Source organism: Paroedura picta, chromosome 6 (assembly GCF_049243985.1).
Source record: "Paroedura picta isolate Pp20150507F chromosome 6, Ppicta_v3.0, whole genome shotgun sequence".
NCBI lineage: Eukaryota > Metazoa > Chordata > Lepidosauria > Squamata > Gekkonidae > Paroedura > Paroedura picta.
The window spans coordinates 95,607,538-95,616,187 of NC_135374.1; the positions used below are offsets into that span (position 1 = coordinate 95,607,538).

At 43.9% G+C, this 8,650-nt stretch overlaps 1 long non-coding RNA gene across 1 annotated transcript in view; it reads left to right on the forward strand.

The window, feature by feature from the left end:
• The window catches only part of LOC143840739 (uncharacterized), a 113,171-nt gene extending 106,379 nt beyond the window's left edge, over positions 1 to 6,792 (forward strand). Inside the window, exon 10 of the long non-coding RNA XR_013232364.1 lies at positions 5,253 to 6,792. This is a non-coding gene — a long non-coding RNA (uncharacterized LOC143840739). The remainder of the gene's footprint in view (positions 1 to 5,252) is intronic.
• The last annotated feature ends 1,858 nt before the right edge of the window (positions 6,793 to 8,650 follow it).

Genomic DNA, 8,650 nt, shown 5'->3' on the forward strand with positions numbered 1-8,650 from the left:
AAAGCATTCGTATGGAAGTATATATGCAAGAGCTATCGAATCACAACTCACTTACGGCAACCCCATCAAGGGGTTTTTAAGGCAAGTGAAATGCAGAGGTAGTTTGCTATTGCCTTCCTCTGCAGAGTTTTCTTTGGTGATCTCCCATTCAAGTACTGGTCCTGTTTAATTTCTGAGATCTGACAAGATTGGGCTATAGTTTGCTGCCTTCCCTCCCAGTTCTGGAAGTAGCCATTCACATATCTCATCCTGCAAACACAGCCTGGCTGGCATGTTCTGGAGTATGAATGTGTTTGCAAGTTGCTGCCATGACTATGAGTCATGACCAAGCCAGCATAGAATCATTGTAGGGTGTGCTAGCTCTCTGGAGTTTCAAGTGGGGAGCCATGTTGGTCTGAAGCAGCACAACAAAAATTGGGTCCAAAAGCACCTTTAAGACCAACAAAGATTAATTCAAGGTGTGAGCTTTTGAGTGCACGCACTCGAGAGAGCCAGTTTGGTGTAGTGGTTAGGACTGCGGACTTGTAATCTGGCATGCCAGGTTCGATTCTGCGCTCCCCCACATGCAACGAGCTGGGTGACCTTGGGCTCACCACGGCACTGATAAAACTGTTCTGACCGAGCAGTGATATCAGCGCTCTCTCAGCCTCACCCACCCCATAGGGTGTCTGTTGTGGGGAGATGAAAGGGAAGGTGACTGTAAGCCGCTTTGAGCCTCCTTCGGGTAGGGGAAAGCGGCATGTAAGAACCAACTCTTCTTCTTCTTCCTCAGACTAAATGAACAACCATCATAAGTGTAGAGAGGCAAAATATATTGTGGCAAATTAGTAAACTGTGTCATAATATCCAAATTGTTTGATTTCACAAAAATTAGTCTATTCTCCAGCATGCATACTCTTCTTCTCTTACACAAAGTACTCGTTAAAGACCACCATTTGTTGTGATATCCACATGCCGACACTTTGGCAAATGGGAGGTTGTGTTTGGTTCACAACACAAACCTCCGGGGAGGACGGTATATAAATATAAATAAATAAATAAATAAATAAATAAACCCTGATTTAATCATCGTATGCCATCATAAGAGCCTCTTGTGGCACAGAGTGGTAAGGCAGCAGACATGCAGTCTGAAAGCTCTGCCCATGAGGCTGGGAGTTCGATCCCAGCAGCCGGCTCAAGGTTGACTCAACCCTCCATCCTTCCGAGGTCGGTAAAATGGGTACCCAGCTTGCTGGGGGCTAAATGGTAATGACTGGGGAAGGCACTGGCAAACCACCCCGTATTGAGTCTGCCATGAAAACACTAGAGGGCGTCACCCAGTGTTTGCACAGGGGATACCTTTACCTTTATGCCATCACAGCTTGGAGGCAAGAAACAAACTCCATTTTTTTAAAGCACCCAAATTAACCAGGTTCTTCTCCTTTTTTGTGTATCACAAATAGCGCATTAACTCACTGGAGATCTTTATCCAAGCCACTCTGTCTCTTGGCTGAGCCTCTAATCTGCAATATGAGGATCATAATCCTGACCTCCCTCTTTGTGTAGGGTCGTTAGAAGAATTACTGAAATCGTATATGTGAAACAATTCAAGAATCCTCCAAAGCCCTTTATAAAATTCGACTTAACTACTCTCTCCAATATAGTCCTCTTTCTTGTATCCTTTGCTTATTTTTCTTTACTGTCCTTGTCCTTTCCCTCCTCTCTGGAATCCTCAAATGAACTCAATTTAGAAAGCATAGTTCTTTTCCCCACTCGGAAAGGAGGTAGAAAGAAATGGGAGTGTTTGGTTTCATTCTCTGTCTGATGTTTGATGCTGGGTGCTAATTTGCTAAGGTATTTTCTAAACTACTTCTAAGCATTCAATGGTGCTTTTTGGAGAAGCGTTTATGAAGAGCTTTTTTTTGGGGGGGAGAAAGCAGCACTGATAAATGTTTATTCAGTATTTTGTGTTTGATTTCACCCCCCACCCCCACGTCGTACAATCTTTATACCAAAGCTGGAATCTATTTTCTGTGACTACATATAAATGCAGCACACGCTCAGCGGCCTAACAGATGCCATCTGTAAAAGCATTTACTTTAAATTAGTGGAATAAGTAATCAAAAGGGCTTTGTACTTAATGCAGAACTTTTGGTGACTATTAAATGCTCATTAGAGGGTGTTTTTGCTGTATGACTGTCAGAATCAGCAGGACATTTATGATAGATTTCCTGAGTAGGTCAAGATTGAATATGATTTTACAACTTAAATAACATAAATGAATGCAGGTTATTTCAGCATCTGCAGATGTTCTTGAAACTCCCTCAACCCCCCCCCCCCCGCCCCAACCCAAAAACAAGAAAAGCTAACAGCCAATTTAAATTTTGCAACAATATTACAGTGCAGATTTAGACATTCACTACCACCAGCCTTTTAAGAATAAAGATGTTTTACTCATCATGTGTTCAGAAAGGCAGTCTAGGATCTAAAAAAGAAATCTGGGCAGAGCCTTACCAGAGATGTACAAGGACGGGACTAGGCTCTCTAGCCCCTAGGGTCACCCGCCTCAGACAGGGGGAGGGGGAATCTCCCAGGATTACAGCTCATCTCCAAAGTCCTCAGAGCTCAGCTCCCCTTGAGAAAATGGCTTCGTTAGAAGGTGGACTGTAAGGCATGCATCGTTAAATGATGTAACCCACTCTGAGATGGCAAGACCATCAATAAATAAAATGATACACCCCTGAGGCCTGTCCCCTCACCAAAACTTGCTTTTCCCAACTCTGTCTCCAAGTCTCCAGGAATTCCCAAACCCATAATTACACCTCTATTTTTTTTAAATCTCTTTTGCATTTAAGAAGACATTTTTGACGAGGTGCAAGGGAGGTGCAGTTTAGATCAAGGCCCTATCCTTTATAACCTTTTTAGTCCATTCGGGCTGGCTGGAACAGCACGGCTCTGGGAGGAATTGGATATGAACCAAAGTATTCCTCTGAAATATGTGGCTATAATGGTTAATGCAAAAGCTTGGATCCTATGGCATCACTCCCCTCATCATTCTCTCTGGGCACTCCAGAGGCTTTCCTCCAATTTGGCTCTCCTCATCTGCTAGCACTTTCATGTGTGCAAGATCTGTATTTTTCAAGGAGGCCTTCCACACAGGGAAATGCTGGTAGCAGAGAACAACAAGCCCCAGAGCAGAGAAAAGCCTCTATAGCAGTTGGAGAGAAGTACAAAAGAAACAATACATGGGATCTAAGCAAAGGAGCTTTTGTTTGGATAGTTTTGTTCATCCTTCAAAGGGTGCTCTGTAGTGATTCTTCTGCTGTTTCTTACAGTGTTCAGGATATATCCAATTTAAATGAGGGTAACAGTAAGGAAAACTTACATAGACCCTTTCTGCATGGTGGCTGCCACGCTAGGCTGCCACCGGTTCTTTGCAACAGGACAGTTTGCTCCAACACTTCTTGTGTCCCCAGAGGGGAACATGTTCACGGGTGAACACTGTCTGCCACGGATTTCTGTCTTCTTTCAGGTGGTATGTGTGGAGGTAGTGGGGGCCATTTTTTTTTCTGTTTAGGAAAGCGGTATCAATACCACGTTCCTGAGCAGAAAAAAAATGTCCCAGACACCTTGGCAATGCTGCACAGTGCTGTGGAGCCACCTGAGGCACTGTGTTTCCCTCCTGGGCCTCCAGGGTTAGGGGAGGAGCCAGGCTTGGAAGGTCTGATTCTTCCCTGCCGGACAGGCCTGGGCGGATGTAGGCCCAATTGTGCCCACAATAGGGAAGGGAATGCCGGAAGGATCCGCCTTACCTTGCCACAGGGCAAATGAAAACCTGATTCAGTCCAGGGCCAGGTCAGCACCAACATCTTCTGGAAGTGGGGATTAGCCCCACTGCCAGACAAGCGCCCGCCCAGCCTTTTCTCCTTATGTGGGCCTCCCTTCTTCCCTCTCCAGAATATCCCACCACTGAATACAAGAAGAAGTAGGAAAATAGAGCACGGAGTATTTATTGCTTTATTGTGTTCATTGTATTTTAAACTGAATGTTAATATGTTATAAACTACCTCAAGTCTGTTTGCAGAGAAGTCTATAAATTTAATAAATTAATATACTTTCAGCATTTCAAAGAGAAAATTATTTTAATTAGGAATGATTTTTAACTTTTATTATAAGAAAAGTTGAAGAAAGAAAGAAAGCAGGAAAGCAAGCAAGCCAACTACATCATTTTGCTTATTTATTCCCCTGTTCTCCTGCCTCCAGCTGGTAATTGGCAACCCTAAGTATCACTGAGAAGGCTCTGCCATGAATGAAGGCCTGACCACTTCATGAGTTTTAGAGTAAAACAAATCCTTTCTGGCTGATCTTAAATGTTCATACTGGAGAAAGCTCTCTTGAGGGACTTATGGCCTGGATCATCAAAGGCTATAGGCCACGTTCAGCATATTGACCCAGAACTGAATGGGTTACTAAGGTATTTCGCCCTAAATACTATGAGAGTGCTGACTAATGTCTGACTAACAAGCGTTTGTCTGCACTATTTTGTATCAGCCTGGAGTTTTTTCCGTGGTAGCCTTTCCATATGCTGTTGTTCCTTGCACATGGTTCTGCCTCTCCCACGTGGGCTCCTTTCCCCCCTCCATTGCCACAATTGCATGGGGATACTACCCTACTGCTCCTGTAATTTTCACAACCACCCTTCTGCCGCTGCATCATGCAGGGCACTGTGACCACCAGTCTTTCCGCACTAGCGGCCCATTCCGTCCTGCCATTAGGAATCAAGGTGCTTTCCCCAGCATGCAATTACATCATTTTGCATTAGTTTGAATGGCCAGTAAATCTTCCTTTAAAGGCCTTAATGCAGCTTCATGATTATACATTATGACTATGGAAATGTTCCCAGTGGGATCTGGGCACATTTGATATAGCTTAGAAGGGGGAAACGACATGGAACAAAAGGAAGGCAGCATGTTCTTTAAGTTGGCAGGATTGTGTTTTCCATTCTATATGTGTGTGTGTGTGTGTATTTTCACTGTGAATCGATTATGCAAAAACGTGTCGTCTATGGATTCTTTACAACTATGGAAGTGAAGCTTCCTGTTAGGAAACCTCAGCACATGATTAAACTACTCCTATTGAAACATGATCGACAGAAGATCCTGATAGGATCCAAGAAACTTTGTTCCATGGAACTGCTTGCATGCATTCACAGAAGCTGACTCTGGGGGTCAAAGTATGAAGGTAGTTTTTCAACTTTCCTATTTCTCCCACAGAGCAGATCGTCTGGGGCCTGCAGCATCAACCACACACTTACCCTGGGGCACTGCAAGTCTCCCTGAAGGCGTTCTTCACCAGCAAGCCTTGAAGCCGGAAAAGTTATCTGCCATGTTGCAGCAGGGTGTGGCCTTGACCAAGTCTCCTTGGGAGACAGCCAGCTTGAAGGAATCCAGCTGGCTTTCAGGAGTATACACTCCAGCAGATGCCCACCCAGCCTAGCTCCTATCGGAGGGAACCCTGGCACTGAAACCCAAGGGAACAGACAGCACTGGCTTTCTTAGAGGAGTGTTGAGCTCTTTAAAGAAGTTCAGCAGGAATGGCCAGGGAGCTCACTAATCCAAGGCAAGTAACTATTGGCTCTTATGTCTGTCACTCCTCAGGACTGAGTTGGAGAGAGAGGATTGGCTGAGCCCAGTGCTGATCTACCCTTGCATTTAAAAGAGCTGCCCAAGAGCAGCTAGAGAGGAAAAGCCAGACTCATTCCATGGCAGGTGGGAATAGGTTACTTGGCAGAGCAGTGTGGAGAAATGGGATGAAATGAAAATCCTCTTGCTCTATCCTGGGGCACTTGCCCCTCCCCCCCCAAAAAAGCAACCCAAGAACAAGAGACAGTTCTGGGCTCAGACCCAGCTTCAATGGATCCTGACACAGATATTACAAAGGGAAAAAGCATAACTTCTTCAACCCAACCTCCTCCCTGTTGTCACAATACAGTTGCAGATTTGTAGGCAACATGTCCCCATGTGGCGGTTGGTTTGGATTCAGCCAGATATTAGCTATCATGATGGGCTTCAATTGAGCCAGTCTCCACTATAGAATCTATTTTGAAACCCCCAAGTCTGGGAGCCAATAATAAAGGTGCATAAATCTCAAGTATCTGAACACATGCCGAACATTTCGTTCCTACCCAGCTACCAGAACCATAAAGCACAATGATTATGGAATATCCAGGCAGGTGTAAACCTTTACAGGTACTTTTGTTGTTAGAAATTGAGACATTAATTTACAAAGAAAGAGCTCTGGGGAAACCAAGAACCTTTAGATTCCTTTTCTTTCCCCACAATATCTTGGTTTTCGTTTAGAATCGAGTAACTATTTTTGTTTCATCACACGTTACCATCCTGTGCCCAACAGACTGAGATGCAGAAGAGAAGATACTTGGATTCATTCAAGGGAGTCTTCACTTCAGGTTCCCACTGTGCCATTTCACACTTGCTTGCACAGCCCTTCTTGATTGATCACTTGGTGACTTTCTGCTGAGAGTTCCAACTGGCGCTGTCGAATGGCATTGTGTTTCAGGATACAAAGAAGCGCGTCTGCATTTGTTCTACCACAATCTGATCACACAAGCAGGTCTTTGCTTGGTGGTGGTGTCACCCATACATGCTTAGGACCTGGTTGAGGTTGTTATTAAATAGTAATCCTTCTCTGTGCTGCTAAACAAAGGGATTAGTAATGATCACAGCCTTATTTATGTTGTTTGGTTTTATTAGCATATGTTTTTCCATGGAAGCGATTTTAATAAGCTTGTGTTGCAGAGTGCTGCTTACAGAAAGCTACTCAGCTATCGGTAAGTACTTGTACCCACACAAATGTGTGTGGTAGAAACTCAATGGATAATATATTTACTGTCCAATGATTGCAAGGAACATGAAGAACCCCTGAGCTGTAACATCTGAGTGGAGTGTTTGTTCATTTTTCGTGTCTTGGCACATGCCCTGTAGACATAGATGAGCTGGCCTTCTGGATCTGGGATTGACTCATGTTACAACTGGTTGTTTTTGTTTGCTTTATTTTCCCAATTTGTTCCAGCTGTTTTGCTGTCAAGTCACAACTGACTTATGGCAACCCCATCGGGTTGTCAAGGCAAGAGAGGTTCAGAGGTGGTTTACCATGGTCTACATCAGGGGTAGTCAACCTGTGGTCCTCCAGATGTTCATGGACTACAATTCCCATGAGCCCCTGCCAGCATTTGCTGGCAGGGGCTCATGGGAATTGTAGTCCATGAACATCTGGAGGACCACAGGTTGACTACCCCTGGTCTACATCATGGCTCTGGTATTTCTTGGTGGTCACCCAACCAAATACTAGCCAAAGCTGACCCTGCTTAGCTTCCCAGATCTTTTTAGTCTGGGCTGTTCAGGTCAAGACAATTTTTATAATACATAATATATTATGAACTATATTATTGGTCACTGCTTTGCATAGTTTCAGTACCTAAATATTTAATAACTGCTTATAATTGATATACATTGCTGAGAATATCCTGCATTGGACAACCTAGCTGGAGAATTCATATACAAATACATATTCTACTCCCCTCTCTCACCCATGCAAATTAAATTCACTCACTTTGAGTCCATTCATGCAATTAAATACAAAAAATTCTTGCACGAACGTTTGGGTGTGCCGAGTACCACCTGAAAAAACTCAAGCAAGGTCTTCCATGAAAAGAAAAATACATTCTTCGGGTATTCTGCTGGGTGTTCATTCACTCATAAAACCAGAGCTTACTCAACTATATTCTGCAGCACATAGTAAATATATTAATGATGTCTCTAAGGACTGCTTTGGGTACTACAGGTTGTACAGTAAATGGAGTGTGCACGTACTGATCCTCTGATGAAACTCAGAACACCAAACGTGTTGAGCTATGAGCCATACAACGCTATGCAAAGACCATTCAGAAGATGTTCTACATCTAGCATGACTTCTGTCTAGTCACATGCATGGTATGACAGCCTAGCGAACGATGTTGCAGTCCCAGGTGCTATCATTCATGCTGTTGTTGTTATTGTCTTTTTGCAAGTTGGCACAGGGCGATTTATAATATAAATTAAAACATTCCTAGTCAGATTTTTAGAACATACCAGAATTAAAACTCTGTGCTCTTCCACGGCTCATCCCTTTCCAACTACCTTCAATATGATCTGCAGACTGGCTTTTGGCTGGGAACATACATCCAGCCAAGAAGAAAAGGGGGTTAATGTGGAGAGGAGAGGTGGGAGGTTCACATGCTGTTAAGCCATCCTGGCCTCAACTATAGCCCTGGCGGAAGAGTGCCAACCCTGGCGGAAGAGTGCCAACCCTGGCGGAAGAGTGTCATCTTACAGGCCCCTTTGGAACTGTGATAGCTCTGTGAGGGCCCTGCTCTTGGATGACAACTCGTTGCTCATTGATAACAATGGTAACTTTTAGATCATTAATCCAAATCAAAATGGTTTATGTCATTTTTCTTTCCCCCCCCCCCCCAGAAACGGTCTCTCCGTTTAATAGAACAGTCAAATAATGTCCTTGAACAAAGAGCCTCACATCAACAGCATCTCTTTATGCCTTTTCTTTCATTGTTAGAATCAATTCAGTCAATTCTATGAAAATGCGTGCATGTATGTGT